Raw genomic sequence first — 22,642 nt, forward strand, 5'->3', positions numbered from 1 at the left:
CCAACACGCATGCCGGAGTCGCTACGGACTGACAGTATTTTTCTGAGCTAGATGTAATACTGAAACTCAAAGCACAGCAGCATGAGATCTCTTTATGTATTTATGCCCCTGTTTCATATTGTACCAAGCGCGATCACTTTGCCAGAAAGAGTACAATTCTTGAATGTTCAGTTGAAATGTTCTAGATAACTCCGCGCTCCCATTAATTGTAGAGGACAGGACAAAGCTCCATAGTTTAAACGGCGGCTTATGGTCGTTAAGGATATTTAAATTTTTGAGTGTGCCTCACAGAAGGCGAGTGTTCCTTCTACAAGTGTGCTTAGAAAACAGGTACAAAAATGCACCAGATGCGCCAACGTTCACTGTATAGGACGGAGCTTTCGCGTGCTGGGCCCCATAACCTTTGTGAAATGAGAATGCTGCCTTCAAGGTTTGCTTTGTTTATTATCATGGCCGTTGGAACTCGTGCTGTCACTATATATGATCTGAAGAGTGTAAGTCTTCCTGATATGGAATTACATATTTAAGTGCTTTTGATTTAAAGGATAATTAAAAATGCGAATAATAGGCTGATGTGTAGCCGCGTGCGAAACATATGCTCGTCTGACTAAATCGAAGTGATCGGATTAGCAAACTTAAGTGGCGACGGAGACCTCAGGATTAATTACTAAATATGGAAATATAAATAAAGACCGCTAACTGTTCACTTGAGAAATTTAGCTTCGGTATTTGTTGACCACCTAAATGTGCGAAATTGTCAATGCGGTCTGTTATAGTTCTAAAACAAAAATTAGATATTGCCTTCTAAATGGTGGCAATCTCTCTTGCTCAAACTTAACATTAGATCTCCACTTTTATTTGCGGTTAAAGCATTATGCCTGTTGTGCATTTTTACATTAGGTTTCTTTATGTTACTCTACCAGTACCAAAAAGAGTGATCATGCTTAAATCAGTTGTAAACAAACTAAACAATGATTAACACATAATCAAAAACTAAATAAAAATACGGAATTCAGGGAAAATAACTCACGCTGCCATGACGCCCAGGGTGCCATTATGCGGAGGGTTTTACCTACACTATAGTTATTGTATTTTACAAGGGAGAATGTTGTAACGTCACTACAAGGAATATCATCATAGAGTTAAAAAGTAGCGCAACAACAGGAAAATACTCCTTCAGGTTTCGACAAAACCATTCCTATGCACGCCTGTGATGCTGGACACAGCGTGTAAACAAACATAAAAGCCTGCGGCCCCATCGGTAGACTGAACTCTTATTGAGGTCTACATAAGATGAAGTATGTTTGCTTTGGCACAAAATGGTTAGTGTAAATGATGTAAGCATTCTACAGCGAATGGTTGGTGCTTAAAAGTGGCAGCAGTGAGAACAGAATTTGACGTGTAGAAGTTAAATAGGTCTCGACAGCCATCTTATTTCTCCATCTTTATTTCTTGTAACTATTGTATATGTACCTTTATATGTGACTTCTGTAACGTAAAAAACTGATGGACGTGTGGGGTACTCTGCACCTCCACCTCTAACGGAGCTCGGCGGTGGTCGTCACCTCCAACTGGACAACATGACAGATGAAACAGGACGTGAGAGGGCGCGACCCACATCAACGCCTACAGCTGCGACGGTGGTTCTGGCTCAGCCGCGGAATCCAGGAACGTTCTGCGGCACCGACCACCTCGACGTGGAACTCTGGATCACCACGTATGAGCGTGTAAGTGCTCACAACAAATGGGATTCGACGATTATGTTGGCTAACTTGGTCTTTTCCCTACAAGACACGGCAAACGCATCGTGCGACAACCACAAGGAAGGCCTTAACAACTGGGACACACGCAAACAGAAGCTGAGCTTGTTAGGCCGTCCCGCCCAGCGTGCGAGCACCATTAAGAATGAACTAGCAACTCGCGTCCAGACTCCCACAGAATCATACGTCTCTTACATTGAGGACCTCGTGGCTCTGTGCCGTGCAGCCGACAACGATATGGTTGAGTCATCCTAGGCTAAGGATGTACTGAAGGGGATTGCTGACGGTGCTTTCCGCTTGCGGATTCGTAAAAATTGTGAATATTTACAGGACGTCGTAAAAGAATGTCAAGGCTTTGAGAAGGCCAAGGGCCACCACATTGCAACGCCGCTTGCACGTCTACCGAACACAGCTGCGACATCTTCTCATGATGACAGGCTTGGAGTGCAGGGACGATCATTATCCCATGACTTGACGCGGATAATGCGGCGAGAACTTGAAGCCATGGCTCCTGAAGCCCTTTATTCCTGCCCCAGTGACCCTAACAACTTTCCTACAGCACCATTTGTGCAGGCACTATTCAGCGAACTCGCTCATCTTGGAGTTCGTTCTCTATGTGCCGTTGCCGCTTGACAGCTGTCTCGGTTCCAGGTCCATCAACTTGTCTACGGTAGTGTGCACGCTACCGAAATCCAGCCGAGCAATGAACTGCACACAAACGGCCAATCTGTTTTGTCTGCCGGCGTATCTGTCACGTTGTTCGCCCCTGTATGAGCCGTACTGTCTCCTCCTCTCTGTGACCGCTATTCACCAGTTATTATCGCCCCAAACAGAGCGAGCGTCGTTACCAGCCTCCATTGACACCGTAACAGTCAAACAATGAGGCTCTTGCACCTTGGAACAGTCCTTCGTCATTATTTCAACGTCGTGAGTCCCATTCACCACAAGCTCGTTCAAAACCCTCCCTATGACCGCTGACACGTCGCCCACCATCCCCGATGGAGCCCGGACACTTATCTCCAGAAAACTAAGCGACGCAGCTCAAGGAGCTGACGCTGCATTGGCAAGTCGACCGCAAAACTCCCTGACAATTCTGCCGGCCATACAGAACTTGATATACATTTTAGTCGATAGCGTGAGTAACCCAGCACTCATTGACACTAGCGTGCACGTATCCATGACTTGGGCCCAATTGCGCCTACGCCTGAAGAAAGTTCACCCTCCGCGTTGCCGACGGAGGAACTCCTACCGTGACTAGTACGTGCACCGCTCGATTTGGCATCGCGGGGCGTATAACGACTGTTGTGTTTGCTGTTTTGGAACAATGGCCTTACGACGTTATACTCGGATTAGACTTTGTATCGTCCCATTCAGCCCTCTATGACTGCACGCCTAGTGTGATACATCTTGAATTACCCCATGGCTGTATTTTTCCACCAGTCACATAGCCACGGTTATTCTCTCCTGAAGACATCTGCCTGTCGCCCCAAGCCACTACATACGACAGTCTAATGTCGTCCCCATCTCTTCTTGACGGCGTCTATGTACTATGATCCACCGCTCACATAGTGCTTGAATGAAATTTGGTGGTTCCGTATACCATGCGTATTGTTAGAGGTAATCAGATCTCCATCCCGCTCCTTAATTTTGAGTGCTAGAATCAAATTCATTCCAGAGGCATGTCTTTGGGCGACATCTTGCCTATGAAGGATTGCGCGATATCGGCTCTTGATATCAACATTCCATCGCCCTCTACTGGAACCTCCGATTCACCGAATCTCAAGGAAGAAGTACGCAAATGATTGCAACTTAGGTTCGTCCTGTACAAGCTGCTGACCTCTGCCGTCTCTTGAAAACTTACCGCGGCATTTTTTACCTTGACGGCTGTCCTCTATTCCAAACATCAGTGATCATCCATCGTATTTATACCGCAGACGCCAATCGGAAACGCCGCCAGCCGTACCATGCTTCAAATGCTCAACGACAAGTGATGCAACGGGAAGTCGATACGATGTTGACTAAAAGTGTTATTAGCTCTCTCGCAGTCCATGTGCGTCTCCTGTTGTCCTTGTCAAGAAGGACGGCAGTTGGCGCTTTTGTGTCGATTACAGACACCTCAACAAAATTACACAGAAGGATGTCTACCCCTTAGCGCGTGTTGACGACGCCTTGGACTACTTGCGCAGAGCCAACTACTTATCATCGATAGACCTTAGACTAGGCCATTGGAAAATCTCCGTAGGTGACATAGACTGTGAGAAAACTGCATTCGTAACACTTGATGGCCTCTATCAACTCAAGGTTACGCCGTTCGGCCTTTGTGATGCCCCGGTAGCCTTCGAGAGAATGATGGACTCCTTACTTCGCGGTTATAAATGGTCCACATTTGTGTGTTATCAGACGATGTCTTAGTCTCTTCACCCACTTTCAATAGTCATCTAACGCGTCCATCGGCTGTTCTTACTGTCTTCCGATTACCGAACGGGAGTACCTGGCGTTAGTTTGGACAGTTGCCGAATTCCGCCAAAACTTGTAGGGTAGCACATTTTCCATGGTTAGCAATCGCCACGTCTTGTGCTGGCTCTCCTTACTTATACATCCCACTGAACGATTAGGTAGATGGGCGCTACTGCTTCAAAAATATTCATTTTTCTGTTTTATACGTCAGGCCTTTTGCACAAAGACGCCGACTGCCTCGCCCATCATCCTGTTGACCATCCTGAATATCACGCAAAGGACACTGACTCTTGCGTCCTGGCCATTCCTGATATCCACGACACCCGCACTGAACAACAGCGTGATGACTGCTTACGTGTTCTCATCAATCGTCTTAATCCTGAACATTTGGAGCCCACACTGCGCATGTTCCTGCTCCGCGACGACGTCCTCTACCATCTCAGCTTACGCCCTGAAGCAACAAAAATTTCACTTTTTATACCACGCCATCTCCGCACATCAGTTCTTGAGCAGTTGCTTGACGCCCGGACTGCGGGTCACCATGGTATTTCGCGCACTTACGACCGCGTACGGTGCCGCTTCTACTGGCCAGGCCTGTACTGCACTGCGCACCGCTACGTTGCAGCCTGTGTGCTCTATGAGCGCCGCAAAAAAAAAAGCTCCTGTGCTCCCCGCTGGACGCCTTCACCCCATTGATTTGCCCTCAGAACTATTCTTACGCATCGGTCTCGACCTTCTCTGCCCTTATCTGACGTCGAAATCTCTCAATACATGGGTCATTGTCGCGACTGGTTACGAGACCCGGTACGCGATCATGCGAGCTTTGCGCACAAGCTGAGCAACTGAGGTGGCAGATTTCCTTTGACATGACGTCATCCTCCGTAACGGTGAACCCCGGTAGCGCCTCGCTGTTCGCGGCGACGCCTTCTTGACCCAAATAGTTGAAGACGTACTTCGCTCCTGTTCTGCCGAGCAAGCTTTCCAGCGCCTACCGCCCGCAGAGAAATGGACTGACGGAGTGGCTCAATCGCACGCTGACAGATATTATGTCGATGTACGTTTCTTACGACCAATGTGATTGGCACGGCACGTTAACTGTCGCGACCTTCGCCTATAATTTGTCTCGCCATGAGACCGCTGGCTTTTCACCCCTTTACCTCCGGTTTGACCGCCACCCTTCTTCGCCCTTTGACACGCTGCTTCCTTCCTCGACGAACATTCTCACTGATTATGCTCAAGACGTCTTCGCCCGCGCTCACTCTGAACGCCAGATTGCCGCTGCCGGCTTACTGAGTCTCAGGACGTGCAAAAGATCCGTTACGACAGCAGACATCGGGACGTTCGATTGTCTATGGCTCCGTTGCCGTCCTGTGGACACTATGTCGCCGCGTCGGCTTCTCTGAAAAGCTGCAGCCGCGCTACAAGGGGTCTACACGAGGTTGCGTCAGCTTGATGATGTGCACTGCGAGATTGAATCGCAGGACTAGAGTGTCCCCACGAATGTTTTACATGTGTCCGGGCTGAAGCCTTAGTTTGCCGCTACTTCACCTCGCTCATAGCTAGCTCCGAGACGGCAGATTTACAGGCGGGGGTTATGCTACGAAGCAAGCAAAAGTGGCGCCAATCAAAAGACAATTTGACGTGTAGAGACAGCGATCTTGTAGGTGCATCGTTGTCTCTCTTGTAAATATTGTAACTGCATCTTTATATGTGACTTCTGCAACGTAAAAATATACAGGGTGTCCCACATAATTTGAGCAAAGAATTTAAAAATGAGTGGCGCGTCGGAAGCGAATGGGACTGAACGCATATTATTCGCAATAGCCTATAGTAACTCACAGATTTTTTCCCCATAGCTCACTGATTAATTAGGTTTAATTACTTAATTATTGGATCATGCCCCAAGTATGATACTCAGGCTTGCAGAGCGCCTTCAGAAACCACTGATCGAGTTGTTTCGTTTGCGATACGTCTCACGTAGTCCTCTTTTCCAGGGCTGCAAAGGAAGTCCGCGAAATGAGACAAAAACCGCGCGACAGAGCGCTTTTGCAATGCTACCGTGCTGCTCTCAAGGTTGAGTTCGGTGAACAGGGTTGGCTCCCGTCAGATGACGGAGAAAATGCATGCTGCTGGCCGAGCGCTGCCGACGAGATAAGGAACACCCTGCCGCTTTAACATATCCAATCATGATGCAGCCGACCTTGTTCACTATCTTAGCATTACTCTCATTGTTCTGAACTACAGCTACTACAGCTACTCAAAAGCAATAAGGCATTGCACGGTTCCATCTGCAGTTGTAGAGGTTGTTTTCAACTGCTTAGCTGGACGTGTACTTTCGCAGGACTGTGATAGTGAGTTAATTTTTTCAAAGGCAAAACCGAATTGAGAAATTGTGTTCAAATGACATCATTCTTCAGGTCACTAACTCACACATACCTTTCTCGTGCGAACGCAAACTACCTCTTTGAGACGGCTGTGACGTGTTGTGATGATTCTTCCCTAGTATGGCACATGCTCACAACGGGGAATCGGCCAGGAAGCTGCTGCACCGATTCATTGTGAGGATGATTCCAATGCTATTTCAAACACACAAAAAAGATAACCAGTCAAAAAGCGGGTTCTCATGTTGATTACGATGATGATGTTCATACTACGGCACATACTGACAAAGGAAAACTTGCAATAAGCGGGAGATACACATCGTCCCTTGAAGCGACTCTCTGAAATTATTGTCACTTGCTGACGATCATTACACTTTTCATACACTTTCCATACAGATTTCACTTTCCGCACAGGTTTTTCGCTCTCCCCCTCCGTTTAACCTAAAACCACGGCCTCCTGTAAGCGCCGCGAGTGAGGAGCAAGCAGGATTTTCATACAATGGCACATGTTTTTAGACAACATACCTAAAATGGGCGATAGGCCGAGAAGCAGCGGGTACAATTGAAATAAGAAAAAACGAAGGTGCGCAAGCCAAAATAAGCTTTGCCTTCTTGCGTTAGAAGGGTCTTAGTGCGTTACGCTAAAGTTTCATGAATAAAATAGGCAAATTGATATCATTTCTTTAACCACATGACGAAAAGTATATATTTCATATATTTGGTGAATATGCATCATTTTTAAAAGGCGAAAGAGTTGTCTTGGCTCTTCCGACCGCTTTTGGGCTTGGCTGGAGGTCTGTGTTGAGTCCATGGTCGGGGTCCGACTCGGCAATGCAAACTTTTGTTTGTTCATTCGCTCTCTCGGTCGCTCGCTCGTTTCTTCGTTCGTTCGGGCTATTTGAATACATTGACAATCATCAACAATGATTCATGCACATTTTTTTTTTTACTGGGAGCTTCGTTCATATTGCACTATTTGCGGGATAAGCCTACAGACACAACCGAGATCCGTGCAAGAATGTAGGCTGATTTGAACACAAATTCTTTGCATAAAAAATACTTTCCGTTGAAAGATCTAAAATGTTACGTGCTCTTAGCTCATTTTTGAATTTCGTGAAGACGGCGTTGGCGTAGACATCGGTAGCCCTAACTCTGGGAGCGCTGCACAAGGTGGCTCTACTTATAAAAGCGCCCGTGAAGTCACGCGTGATTCCACTGAAGGTAGCGGAGTGTTTCTTCACGACTTCCAACAACAATATGTAAGCATCCTGCGCAGCGTATCAGACCGATTCCGGCAAAATAGATCCGCAATTGATAATGTCATTGCCTTGGTCTCATCAATTGAAGAGGAATTGGTCTCTGGAAACATACCTACTGCATTATTTTTAGACATTAAGGCAGCATATGATTCGGTCTATCATAAAGCAATACTTGACGCTTTGGCAACCCTTGGTCTTGGAGGACGGCTCTACGCATGGATTGAAGACTATCTTCAAGGACGCCAACTTTTCATGTGTACCCAGGATGGCCCCACGGCGCTTTATGCCGTCGAGAAGGGAGTGCCACAAGGAGCTGTGTTAAGCCCGGTATTATTTAATTTAGTCCTCATCCATCTGAAAAGAAACCTGCCCCCTGGCGTCAAAATCACACTGTATGCGGACGACATCTGCATTTGGAGTGCGGCGCGTTCCCGCAGTACCACCCAACAACGCCTCCAGAGAGCGCTAGCAAATATATCGGCCTACCTAAATCCAAGGGGTCTGAAATTGTCCCCCGACAAAAGCGTTGCCATGGCTTTCACGCGGAGGTGTATGGACAAATACCCACTAGTGTTGGGTGGTCGTGCCCTTCCATACGTCAAGACGCAAAGGTTTCTTGGCGTGACGATCGATAGGAACCTCACATGGTCGCCCCAAGTGAAAAAACTGAGTGAGAAGATTTCCTCGGCGTCGCACGTATTCCGATTTTTAGCCGGAACACAGTGGGGCAGCAACTGTAGATCAATGGTGCTCCTCCATAAGGCCTACGTCGACGGAACACTACGATATTACCTCCCGATCCTGCACAAAATATTTCCCACAAGCAAGAGAAAACTCGAGGCAGCACGAAACAACTGCCTTCGCGTATGTCTTGGCCTTCCGAAGGGGTCGTCCCGGTCAGGGACTGTAGCAGAAGCTGGATGCCTGCCTCTGGAAGTGCTATGTTCGCAGGAGACACTTCGGATACACCTCCGCCACGTCATTCATACGAAGACTCACTTTTTAAAGGATATTTCCAGAACCCGTGCTACATCTAGCTTTGGGCAGGCCGTCGGAAGCATATCTATTTCGATTCCTGCTCAGGCGTCACAAATTATGCCGCGCAACATTTCACCATGGACACTGTCCCCACTGGAAATCGTGCCATATATACCTGGAATCAGTGCGAAAAAGAAAATGCCTCAGGCAGCGACTTATCAGATAGCTTTAGAATATATGCACAAAGAATACGCAGCCGCAACGCACATTTTCACAGATGGCTCTACAACTCCACATCGTTCATCATGCGGACTTTTTGTACCCTCTACAGGGCAACGATTCTCCTTTCGTCTTGAGCGAGCGACATCATCTACTTCAGCGGAGCTATATGACATTAAGGAGGCCCTTGTGTATGTACTTCGACAGCAGCCGCCAAGGACATGGGTGATTTTCACAGACTCAAAAGGAGCCCTACAAAGTATCTGGAACAGGCACAAGCGTTACAATAATCAACCAGCAGCATTTGACATTGCTTATCTTCACCACAGGGCTAAGATTGCTGGGCATTGCATAAAGTTCCAGTGGATACCTGGCCATGCCGGCATTTCGGGAAATGAAAGAGCGGACGAAGCCGCCAGAAATGGACTCCATTACCGCAAGTTCAAAAGAACATATTTTACAAAAGCCGATGCTTCAAACATGGCAAAAAAATATGCCTATCAAGAAAAAGACCGCATCTTGAATCTGCCGCTTCACCAAGATAACTTCCTACGTTACATTGACCCAGAAATGAGACCGAAAATTTCACGACCACTTCCTCGACACTTAGAGACATTGTACCATCGTCTTCGACTGAATGTGGCATACACGAACAATTATCTGTACAGCATAGGACTTACCACTAACCCATACTGTGATAACTGTCGCAACTTAGAGACAATTGAGCACATATTACTAGAATGCCCCGCGTACCGCGACGAGAGACAATTTTTTGAGCACCAAATGGACATGATTTGCCACGAATCGTTAACGTTACCGAGCATCTTAGGTTCAATGCCCGGCCCTTCAAACCAGCGACGGGTTTTGGATTTATTGTTCAATTACCTGACAGAAATTGGTCAAATAGGAAAGCTTTAAAAATTGCATCCTTCCTATACAAAAGCTTAAGTTTACCCGCCATGTCACCTGTAAATATTTGTATCAGGTCCACTCGGACATTTCATATTTACTTTTATCCTTTTTTTCTCGAACTCATTTCTGGAATCTTTTAATCCCATTCCCCATCCCTATACAGAGTAGCATGCCAGCAGTTATATACGCGCCGGCAAAATTCTCTGTTTTTCCAATAAAGAGCCCTCTCTCTCTCTCTCTGTGAGCTTTGCCACGGTGCAGGCGCGCGTCACCTATCCTTTCGTGAGTCGGTGGCGGTGCAGCCATCTGCCGCAACGTAGCATTAACCGGATCGCGCTTACGAGAGCAGTAGCAGCTGTGGCTTGTGCGGCGAGCAGCTGCGAGTCCAGGTGCATCACTGTATAATTGGAAAGCTGCCGAGCATTCGAACGTAGGAGAGGAGCGTGGTGGTTCAAAACACTATAAAACAGCCTCTACTCTGAATTTCTTCTGAGGAAGCGGGGCATTAAGAACACTAGTTATCCAGCGATTTTGTGATCGGGAAAAAATGCCTAGCTCGAAGCACCGGTTAAGCTGCAACGTTCACGTTACACACTAAAAACCATTCGACAGCATATTGCTTCTCTCTTTGTCTTTTTTTTTCAGGACGGAACAGTAACATGGTTGCTATATTTAGACATCGTGTTACAATATTAGTTCTTTACATAGCGGTAGTGTAAAGCCGCGAAAATTGAATACAATACAGTATGAACCACACTTGTTTGAATGTCTAATGCACGTCATTACATCGACTAGCCCTGCCGTTTTTTTTGGAACTCTGAAAGCTGTTTTTTAAAGACCTTCTGCTTCCTTAGGTGCAGCTGGCGTGCCAACGCAAATTGTCGTGCAGCTTCTTTTGGTCAAAAGTGGCAGGCATTACATAAGACCCTCTCGCTTATAAAATTTCGTAGAGTTGTAATAAATGTCAACGACTAATCACAACTCTAAAACCCATTACGTCATTCTTGCACAAGCTATTCGTAAAAGTAGTTTCGCTTAGAACCAGCAGCAGGAGCATTCCTTTCACATGACGGCTATTGCAGAGCTCGTTCGGTTCGACGTCTATCGCGAAAATTACCTAGCCACCCTTGCCATTTCCAGGTCAATGTCAAGGATCACTGCTCAGTCTTCACCTATCAAAAAAAAACATGTAGCAAATGATGACGCGATCTGTTCTACGGGAATGCGGCAATGTTATACAAGATCGCGCCCATATCGTCGAGCTAAACAACGCAAAGCCACAGATATCGATTTACTGCTGCGGATGAGAGTTAACTCGTTTGTACAGGAACGAACCGGGGCGTTGAATTGCTAAGCGTTGGTTATAGCTGTAACATTGTCCTCATTTTTGTAATATCTGCTCTCATAGTTTATTATCATAAAGAATGCGGCCACAGTAAGCTAAACTTTGAAGTTTCCTAGAGTTCATGTATGGTAGCAGTACGGATTTTTGAGCAGTGTGTAGTAACGGTCACGATATATTTGTATGTGGCGATCACAGTGATGCTACGGCTGTGCCACCACACTTGCTGTACACTGAAATCTACTGTACTTGTTTCTTGTTTGAATACATAAGCCTTTCTACGCCTACGCGATGGCATATTTCTCCGTCTATCACGTACGACAATGCAATGGCTCACGCGCCCTGAACAATGGCTCCCAACCTCGCAAGCAAGCAAAAAAAGAATGCCACGTAAGACAGGGACTACAATTCGCTCAGCAAGGTGGTTGTGAGTGAACACGTTCATTGGAATTACCTATTCGACACGCAGGACAGCATACGTTTCAATCAAGAACTAGCTCAAAACAAGCATGTGAACCATCAATAAAGCATTGCATACCCTCCTCAGCAATTTTATTGGTTGTTTTGCAACAGCTTCGCCAACATACAGGTTGATAGGACCAATAAGAGTTGAAAGGGGTCAAATCATGTTCGATAAGGTTGATAACGACCGATGAGAGATGATAAAGCTTCAGGCTGGTCGAATCAAATTTAATAGCATTGATAATGATAACGGGCTTCGTGGAGATGAGCAAATAGCAGCATGCTTACGCAGACTAAACTCACAGAGGAGTTTCTGAGAGAATTTCTTTCTTTTGTGCTTACTTATGACCTATATAGCAGTAGAAGTGTCCGGCCATTGGACAAGACATTTGATGCGGTTGTCTCCTTTAACTGTCCACTTCATCGCGAAAACTCTTGAGTATTACTCACATATTTCTTTTTTCCTAGACGTATAGAAAATTTGATGAGTTTAACGCCTTGATATTGGTATCACACCCTATTTAGCACCTGGCCACCCATGGCAGAATTTGGACCCGTTACCGCAGTTATGAAAGCAGCACTAACGGAGAAAAGCACGTGTGCATTTACATCGAAGCAAGGAATCAAGGGCACTCAAATTATATTTTGACTAAGCATTACGAGGTTGGCCGCACGTGGTAAGTATTTTCATACAGCTGCATTGGTGGGACATGTCCCCTGCAGATCAGTCTTGCATCTTTGTTTGAAATCACGCAGTTAAATTGCTCATTTCGTCTCGCAAAAACGTCTGAATTTCACGATCATTGATATCATCTATATGTACGTTTATTCTCGGCGTCACGACTGGAAAAATGCGCTACCTTTTATCACCTTTACGTATACATGGTAACGTCATGACACATCCGGCTACCCTCGATTCTATCGTCTGGATGGGCGCGACCGAATGCTCCCTTTTGACACCTTCTTCCGGACTGCTTACTGAATACGCTCGCGAAACCATTGCTACAGAAAAAGGCACGTCACTTTGTCCGTCTTGGCCCCCCTGCTTCGCATACGCGGCACATGCTATTGTTCGTACCTCACACCAGGACGCCTGCTTCAGTGCGGGTAACCTAACCCTTATGCGGTCCTCTTCTCGGAGCGTAGGCCTTTCTGAATGACTTCTTCCAAGATACTCTGGCACTGATCGTGTCCTGTGTTACGTCTCAATACGGCGATAAGTATTCCTTGAACATTCACCACGAGGCATTCATTAGCGCCTATCCAGATGTCGACGCAGCGCTGACGCCGGCTTTTCACTGGTCAACAAAAGACCCCTCTACCTGAAACCTGATAACTTGAACTCATTGACGAATATGGCCAACGTAAAATGATATCCTAAGTAGACCTTCGACCTCGGATTCCCAGATTGCTACGCGCCTGCGTCATATGCAGGGGCAGAGTGGCAACATAGGAGGCGGAGTTAGCCAGAACGGCGCGATAACAAGGGCGTGCTTCGGCGACCCGTCCAACGATTGTGATTGGCCACAACAAAGTAATCAGATTCCCTATTCTAGTCTCCTAGGGAAGACGGCGGTATTTAAATGGGAGACCTTTGCAGCAGGGAGGCGTGCTCACGTGTCCTGATGTGGACTCAGGCATTTAATAGTATCATACATGGAGGGAGCTTCCCTAAGTGGGGCCAGTATAAATAACATAAAATAAACCAATTTCCATCATTCCTACTACTGGACGTACTCGTCAATCGGCTTGGTGTATTCTTGGCTCAAACGCCAACTCGAGCCCCACACCTGCGATAAATGACAGACGTTACTTATGAAATAGCGTCGCTCGATCCTACCTTCTCTCCAACTTTCTCAGACGTTGTGCTCATGGCACACTTCAAGCCATATATTTTAGCCACCACCGAGCCATGTGACAAAGACAGTGGCAGCTCGGGAGCGGGGGGGGGGGGGTTGAAGAAAAGGACCATTGTAAAGATTGTCCTTTCTGCTGTCATGGCAGTGTTGCAGCTCACTGCCGAAAGCTTGTCAATGTATTTTCATTCATATAATTTCTCATGGCAATACTTATACTTCAAGTACAAGCAGCCGGGTTACCAAGAGAAATGATGGTTTGTTAGCGAAATTTCTCCTAAATGCGAATTTGCCTCGATTGAAATTAGGAGAAATGAAAGAGAAGTATTATTTCACAAAAAGCAGGGGAAGATTTCGCGAACTATAACAAAAAAATGTTCTAACAAACTGAAGAAATGAAAACGCAAAAAGTTAGGAACGTAAAAGAAACCTCAGACGTGCGCGACGAGCCTTGGAATGAGAAATCTAGGCGCAGGGAATGAGGCGGAGATACGCTTCCGCATCGCGGGAGGGTGGACAGCTCTGCCTCCCCCCCCCCCCGACCTGCGAAGAAATCTTTGGAGCTTCTACCCTCCGTAGTCGGCGCATAAGTCCTCAGGGCAAGACGTATTCTACCCTAAGAGACAGGCCATCTGTCTTCAGAAAGCAGCTTCCTTTTCGAACCTCTGCAACACAGCAATCGCGGTGTCTGCAGAAATTTAAATAATTGTGCGATTAGCGACTGAAGTAAGGGAGCTGTATTCCAAAGCCTTCATCAAGAACAATATGGCTCTTGTGATGTCGCCAGGGTTGCCTAACTCGGAAGCCGCCACGCCAGCTCCTGGGTGCTGCCACGGATACATAGTTTGTGGGCGCGAATAACGAAGCAGTCAGCCTTTTGAGAACGCAAGCCTGGACATTCTCGTAGGCTGTGCATGACACAAGTACGCTAAAGAAAATATGCGGTGCCTGCAAGCTGGGTAGGAAGTTTAGTCTGGGAATCACACGTTTTATTGAATGCGAGGGTAACACTGGCTCTCCGATGGCTTCTGTCCAGTTTCTTTAAGATTGCCTTAAGCCAAGTTTAAATTGGAGCACCTTCTGATTCCAGGATTCTTTGCGCAGTTAGTTGCTCTAGTCAATAAATTTTTTCATCGCAACTTCTATGTTGATGTTAAAAACTGATCATTCGTTTTTCTAAACTATTAGGCTCCTTACAAAGCGATGTATTTAGCTAGTTCTTTGATACTGCACGAACATCACAAGAAAATATAAGCGTTTCTCAGGCTCCTAAGTTCTGCTTGAATTTCTTGTCTAAACTTACAGGATGGTTTATTTATTTCAATTAACATGACAGATGACCCTAGTTTCATTCACCCTGTTTACCAGCAGTGCAGGCGTCCGTAGAGTATAAAACATTAGGACTGGTGTATGCACATTTGCGTTTAACGAGGAGTAGTATTGAGCAAATTGATAGTTTCGTAAAATGTATACTTCAGCACTTATGTTCCTCGGAGAGTTGAGTTCTGTGACATTATTTTAATATGAGCGTTTGTATTTCAGGAGGAGCCGGCAGTTGTATGGAACAATAGCTGAAGGCAGAGATGGACCCATATTAGTAGTTACGAACAAACAAGGTAAAGATAAAATAGTGCGCCTGATCATTGCGTCATTTATGTTGAACTGCAGAAGTTGAGTGTTTCGCAGGAGAATGTAACATTAAAGTGAAGTAAAGTGCACTAAGTAGGCACAGATAAAATTAGCAGTGCACAATTTATATCTAAAAAATTCTTAACATATCAAGCTTTATTTGATATTTTCTATCATAAAAGCGTTGTAGCTATTGAATTCTGCATGCACCTGGACGTTCCAAAGCGTTGCGAAGGGTAGCGAAGATATACGCAACGATGCTGCATTGCCAGCACAAAACATATGTCCAAAGCTGGACAATGTGTTTTTTTTTTTTGCTAAATCCTGAATTTAGCTTCCTCGAGCTTGCGTTTAAATGTGTTTATTTAGCTTTCGTAATGTTTGGTGGAGGTGTGGAGTATTGTCAAATCCTAAAGTTCCGCAGCCGGAGGCGACCCGTCATAATGGCCACTCATAACAGTACGAGCCCCATTATCACCTCCATGCCGAACCATAGCGCCATGTGCACGCTCTATGAGTGTAATCCCGCTATTATTACGACAATGATGATCACAGCCTGCAAAACTGGTTGCGATCGTACGAGCGGGCAAAAAATAAATAAATTGTAGCGTTTTACGTGTCAAAACGACGATCTGATTGGAAGGCACGCCTTAGTGGGGGCTCCTGAATAATTTGGACCACCTGAGGTTCTTTATCGGATACGTTAATCTAAGTACACGCGTGCTCGTGCATTTCACCCCCATCGAAATTTTACCGCCGTGGCGGAGAGAGCTAGTCGACGCAGCAAATCGAATGACAACACCAAATTGGACAACGTAATTTTTACGGCGAAGCTATATATGGCAAACTGATTGGTCCGTCCGTCCATCCGCCTGTCGCCTGTACGCCGAAAACTTCTCCAGTGCCGCCTCATGCGTATGCGCGAGATTGGCTACGCCAGTAGTGACGTCGCTACTTTCCATCGCAGCACTTTATCTCCGGCTTCGAAATGGGTAGGCCACGCATCATACCTACTTAGGAGTAGCAGGCAGCTATTCAGCAGCAACTCTGGGAGCACAATCAGGAATGAGCTTGTCTACGTCATGCTGATGCTGCAGCCCGGGCATGAGAACAGGCAAGTGCAGCCATGCGCAAGCAGAAACTGCGTTCCGAGGATCTGACAGCGTACCAAGCCGTCGTTTAATAAATCATCGCGATTAATCCAGTGATCAACAACAGGGTCGCACATTTCAGCTACGCTGGTTAGCCATCTATACGGAGTGCTTGGGTGGTATTCTTTTTGTTTAGCGCAGTCGCCAACGTCAAGGGCTGGACGGCGTTTAAGACCAACTGCAGCAGTCTTTGCCGTGTTGTGGTTTATAAGCAACAAGTGTTGCCGTGCCGGCATTGTCGGGCATGACATCCCGATGAGAAGTTCTCAAGTTATCTCAATGATGGCATAGACATGTGCAAACACGTCGATCCATCAAATCGTGAGGCACGAGCACGAGATCACATATGTGCTAAATAACATTGAAGGAATTACAGTCACTGACCAAGTCTGATGAATAATCTGACGTTTCGAAACCGCGTACGGGTTCCTTGTTCACTGAGTTGGACAAGTAATCGTCCTCACTTATATAGCCAGCACGTCTCGTAATGAACGTTTGTAAACGGCAGGCATAGTCCCTGGTGTCCGTTTCATTGTAGCTGGCGTCGATTGAATGATTAGAGATTCTAGCAGCCGTCGGGATGACACGTTCTTTTCTTTGGCAACAACAGTGGCATTGTCCCAGTCAATCTTGTGATTATGTTCATGCGCATACTCGGCCATGGCGAGCATGGATGGAGGCGCCCTCGCGTTATCGGTATACAGGAAGCCTACACACACAGGTTGTTATCTTAAGTTTAATTCTTGTCACCCTGTCGGCCACAAAACATCCGTAGAGTCGTCCCTGATAACACGTACGCGTCTGTTCAGGCGACGATGCACTAAAAAAGGAATTACGGACGATACACCGTGAACTAACCGGCAACGGCTATCCTAGTCGTTTCATATGCAGGACCGAGAAGCGGATATTAGAGCCAAGCTCGGAGAACAACACGACAATCCGTGCACGTGCTGCCATCCCTTACGCCCAAGGAATCAACGAGGCACTGTAGCGCGTATTTTCGAAATACGATTTGCGCATTGCCCACATCCCGACCAGCAAGCTCCGGAACCAGCTCATGAATGTGAGACAGGTTACCTGTTGAATCATTCCCAGGAGTTGTGTATAAGATACCATGCGCTGATTGCCACAGAGTGTATATTGGTGAAACAGGGAAGTTCTCCAGACGCCTCAAGGAACATAAACGTGATGTAAGAAATAATAGCCACACGACGAACGCCATCGCCGAGCATGCGCATGAACATAATCACAAGATTGACTGGGACAATGCCACTGTTGTTGTCAAAGAAAAGAACGTGTCATCCCGACGGCTGCTAGAATCTCTAATCATTCAATCGACGCCCGCTACAATGAACCGGACACCAGGGACTGTGCCTGCCGTTTACGCACGTTCATTACGTCACGTGCTGGCTATATAAGTGACGACGATTACTTGTCCAACTCAGTGAACAAGGAACCCGTACGCGGTTTCGAAACGTCAGATTGTTCGTCAGGCTTGGTCAGTGACCGCAATTCCTTCATTTCCATGCCTGACCAGACGAACTTTCGTCGAACCCTTAATTATCTAAATAACATTAATGAGAACGCCTTTGCAATGCCAATCACGACTAGTTGTCATCTGCCCTTGAAGCTTGTGATTTGTGTCATACCTATGACGAGCTCCGTCAACAATTCCTAGTCAACCGTCTCTCTCATGTGCCAGAAAAGTTAGTGTGTGGTTCGACTCCCTACGTTGTACGACCCCCGTCTTCTCTCGCGCATCAAAACGCTTGTGCGTTAGGAAGTAGGTGAGGAGTTTTCACTAATTTTCTGCACGTCGGATGCAAGCTAGTTCCTCAATCGGACAATGCGATAGGTGGTACTGAAGCAGGTGCCGGAGGCATTTTTACTCGACCATGCACCTTAAGTAACAACTTCGCCGACGTACAACGGAGTCACTTAAAATCCCTAGAGAGGTAGCAGGCTTTGCTTATGCTGCGCCGTCCTGTTTAGTAAGAAGGCCTTCAATGCTTTCAGCCATTGAACCCCGGCGCACCATCGTCACTCTGTTCATATGATCCTTGTGGGGTATAAGTAGACATGACGCCACATTTGTACTGCCGCCATTGAAATGAAGACCCACCAAAGCATGTCTACAGCCGCCCGCGGCCCATACGCTTCACATGGCGAACCCAGATATTAGACGAACACTTGGCCGCCGCTCGTCTTCTCCCCATCGTCGCTGGCTCTGCCTATGGGTTCATGTCTATCTATGACACATAAAAGTAGCTCAGTTTCCGGCTCAAGAGCTGTCCTATTCTGTAAAAGTTCAAGCTCTTCTTTATCTCTGAAAAATGTAGTCAAAGTACCTCTCGAAGGTGTTCCCTGCACTTGCTCTCATTGCTACAAGAGCAGTTACAGAAGCGTGTCTGTAATTGCCGATTAACTCTGCGGTTCGGTTGGAAACATCATAGTGCACATGTTTGTTCCATTTCCTCACAAGACCAAAATACAGCTCATAGAGCCTCTTGTTGCGCGCACCGCCAGACACGTGATAGAAGAAGTGCTTTGTACAGTAATGTTAATCGTGCTTTCCTAATGTTCACGCAATGATACTTTACGTTGTAATTTTCATTACCTTCATCAAGCAGTGATTCATTGCTCACGTCCAAATATTGTCTTCTCTTCAATTCGCTATGTGAAGTCGCAAAATTAAGTGATGCCGGCATAACTTGTGCGTGATTCCCTCCCTTTACGAAGCCAAATTGGTCTAAACTGAGATTGACGCATCTTCCCTGGCACTCTTTCTTTGTCCCAACGTGTCTAATGCCAATTTAGTCTTCGTGGTTTCTACTTCATTATTTCACTGATACTGGCCACCGTTCCGAACCACCATGCTTGTGCCACTGACCTATTCATTTTACAGCCAGTTTCTGTTCCAGCATACTTTGCTTCGCATGTAATCTGTTGATTAATCGGAGTCTATTGAAGCTTTCACCGCTTTTGTAGTTTTCTTTGCTTATTGGAGATCAAAGTTCTCCCCTACAGCTCCCTAAATTTATATCTATCCAAATACGTCTTTCATCACGCCATCGTCAACTGCTTGGACCTGGCGCAATGCCGAACTTTCTCTAGCTCCTTCACAAGTTTTGTTCTGCTTATAACTGCCACAGAACTTCCCTGGGCAAACTGCCGACGGTATGCAACGATATTTATACTGGCACTTATTCCTCGCGGCGGCAGAGGCGATACCGTGTATCGCTGACAGAACGGCGCGTCATACATGATGACGAAGGCAACATGCTGAAGCATGGCGTCCTTCATCCGCCAAACAGTCGTTCGCCATTGCCATCTGTTTCTGTTGAAAAAAAATATTTCTAAACGAGTCCGCATAAAGGATTACCATGGCCTTCACAATTAAGCCAAAAAAACGTTTACGCTCTGCCGCGGATCCACAACGGATTCAACTGTTTTCAAGGTACAGAGTTATTTTCCTCCCTTAGCATACGTTCTGGTTATTGGCAAGCTTACAGCCCAAACAACTTTATTTCTTTCATTGAAGGGCGTAATAACGTTACTATGATGCATTCCAGTCTGTGAAACCCACACATGACATCTGAATGCCTAAAATAGAATACGATGATCAAAACGAGAACAAGGTGAAAGCTCGTTTTGTTCTCGTTTTGCTCATCGTCTTGAATTTCCATCTCCCGCAATCCCCGTGTTTGCCCTGAAAAAAAATACGTGATTTTGTTAACCAGATGGCGGCATCTTCCTTGAGCTAAATTTTGCTACGCACTGTCATCACCCGGACCACGAGTTGCACGGCATCACTGAAGGCTATCTACAATTGAACTTCGAAAACACAAACTCAAACTGGACCCACGCAAGCATACCATTATTGGACATAGGGTAGTCTTCTTAGGATTATCCAATCACTTCCGCTATCTATCTATCTATCTATCTATCTATCTATCTATCTATCTATCTATCTATCTATCTATCTATCTATCTATCTATCTATCTATCTATCTATCAACTATCTATCTGCCTATCTATCTATCTATCTATCTATCTATCTATCTATCTATCTATCTATCTATCTATCTATCTATCTATCTATCTATCTATCTATCTATCTATCAACTATCTATCTATCTATCTATCTATCTATCTATCTATCTATCTATCTATCTATCTATCTAGCTATCTATCTATCTAGCTATCTATCAGAATTCTATAATAGGTAGACCCATGGATAGCTTGCTGAAGAAACATGGTTCGAAACCAACCACCGGACAAATTTTGATAGTTTCTTCTGATCCACTCTTCAACGAACGTAACCGGCCGTGGTTGCTCAGTGGCTATGGTATTGGGCTGCTGAGCACGAGGTAATCGCGGAATCGAATCCCGGCGCAATTCGATGTGGGCGAAATGCGAAAACACTCGTTTACTTAGATTGCGGTGCACGTTAAGAACCCCAGGTGATCGAAAGTTCCGGAGTCGTCCACTACCGCGCGCCTGATTATCACAAAGTGGTTTGGCACGTAACGCCCCATAATTTAAAAAAAGCGAACGTATCTGAAGCCAATCGATGACCTGGTTTTGACACTGTGTATGGGACGCTGTGTATGGACACACCCCTCTGGCCCGCATTAGTGTAACTTGTTGTGTGTCAGAGGGTATGGACTGCATTTTAGTAAACGTCTTTTCCGCCAACATGAGTGACTGGGCATGCTAAATTCGGTAACGTTGGGTCCTCAAGAAAACCCTTCAGAATTTCTCCGGTGCCGAGAGCAATCAAGCTCACGCCATGTACTTCAGCCAATTTCGTCTTAATATATTCACGCACGCCTCTCCCGGCGGGTGGCCCTTCAAGATTCCACAACGTGTCTAGTTGGAAGCACCGCCGCAAAGCTTCACTGTTTTGACGCCACATGAACCCTTACAGTAGTGGCCATATGGTGTGACGCTACATCGGCTTAATACTAATCACATTACGTCGGTATTCATCGCGAGATGGATACCGTCGGAATATTTTTGTCACGTAGGGTGACCTACTGATTTAGACAACTTAAGCGCCCACCACTTTAATAGCCCACTTGCCGCTGCGAGAAACTTTCTCTTGACGGCCCAATGTACATGATTTCCCACACTACGTGATTCGTCACTGTACGCAGTATCCTAGGTCTTGTGTCCTAGGTCCTAGGACAGACCTAGTATCCTAGGTGTGTCCTGGATGCATTTTTCTCATACCTCTTAGAAATTTCCCTGAAATTTGTTCAGAAAGTTTTAACTATGGTAGATTTGTTTATAACGAAGGCTTAAATTTTCACCATTTTCTGACTTGCAAAATTAGTTACTCGCGCAACTTGTTTTTCTCACTTGTGTTCTATTTGCATATTCTCTCCTACGCAGAGTAGCATGGCCTTGATCATATGCTGGCCGCAAACATTTGTGCCTACCAAAAGAAGAGCTTTGCTCTCTTCTCATGCTCGCAGCTACGTTTGGTTAGTCAGCTTTATTTTTACCGAGAAACTAAACGTAGCTCAAGAAGCAAATCTAGCTTCCGTGTAGCGCTTCACACAATAATATGTTGCAACTTTTTTCTCAGGAACACCGGGCGTGAGGTTTACTTTGGTTTTCTGGCATCCTGTGGAACACTGCGCCGTTTTTACTGTGATGCACAGAGGTAAGAACAAGGCGATGTCACCGCTAGAGGTTGCTCACGAATTTATCTGGAAGACCGGGCGAGATCTGCAACGCTAATGCAACTTTAAGGCAGACACATCATTTTGACATTCTTTTACGCCACTCCGGCAGTGATGGAAATGTTGTTGGTGGAATTAAGATTTATTGTTTCTTTACGTGGTCTCAATTGACAAATTGAAGCCAAATCAGCGGTCCTACGTGCATACTTGTAATATAATTACGACTATATCGTTAACGACCTGGGCAGTGCTGCCGTAGCCATTTGAAACGACTAGTTGAATATGCGATAACGATAGCTGAAACAACTAGTTCGTTTAACATTTATTTATTTATTTACTTATTTATTTATTGAGCTTAAAGTTTTATGAAGCGAGGGTCCCAGCAGGGCACGCCTACTTCAAAGGTAACACCGGAACTATCTAACCTTAAGAAAATAACAATAAAACATAATGTAGCTTCATACTATTCTGCTTGTGTTCTTGCCTATCCATATATATGTGTCTATGTTTCTAACCGTTTTCCCTTAAAATTACATAACTTGGCAG

The 22,642-nt window shown here is 45.8% G+C and overlaps 1 long non-coding RNA gene across 1 annotated transcript; it reads left to right on the forward strand.

Annotated features, from left to right (window-relative positions):
* Positions 1-275: 275 nt before the first annotated feature.
* Positions 276-22,087, forward strand: LOC142589068 (uncharacterized). Its single transcript, XR_012829812.1, has 4 exons — positions 276-494; positions 12,296-12,447; positions 15,169-15,242; positions 22,000-22,087. It is a non-coding gene; the product is annotated as an uncharacterized LOC142589068 (long non-coding RNA).
* The last annotated feature ends 555 nt before the right edge of the window (positions 22,088-22,642 follow it).

This window comes from Dermacentor variabilis, chromosome 7, assembly GCF_050947875.1.
Source record: "Dermacentor variabilis isolate Ectoservices chromosome 7, ASM5094787v1, whole genome shotgun sequence".
Classification (NCBI taxonomy): Eukaryota; Metazoa; Arthropoda; class Arachnida; order Ixodida; family Ixodidae; genus Dermacentor; species Dermacentor variabilis.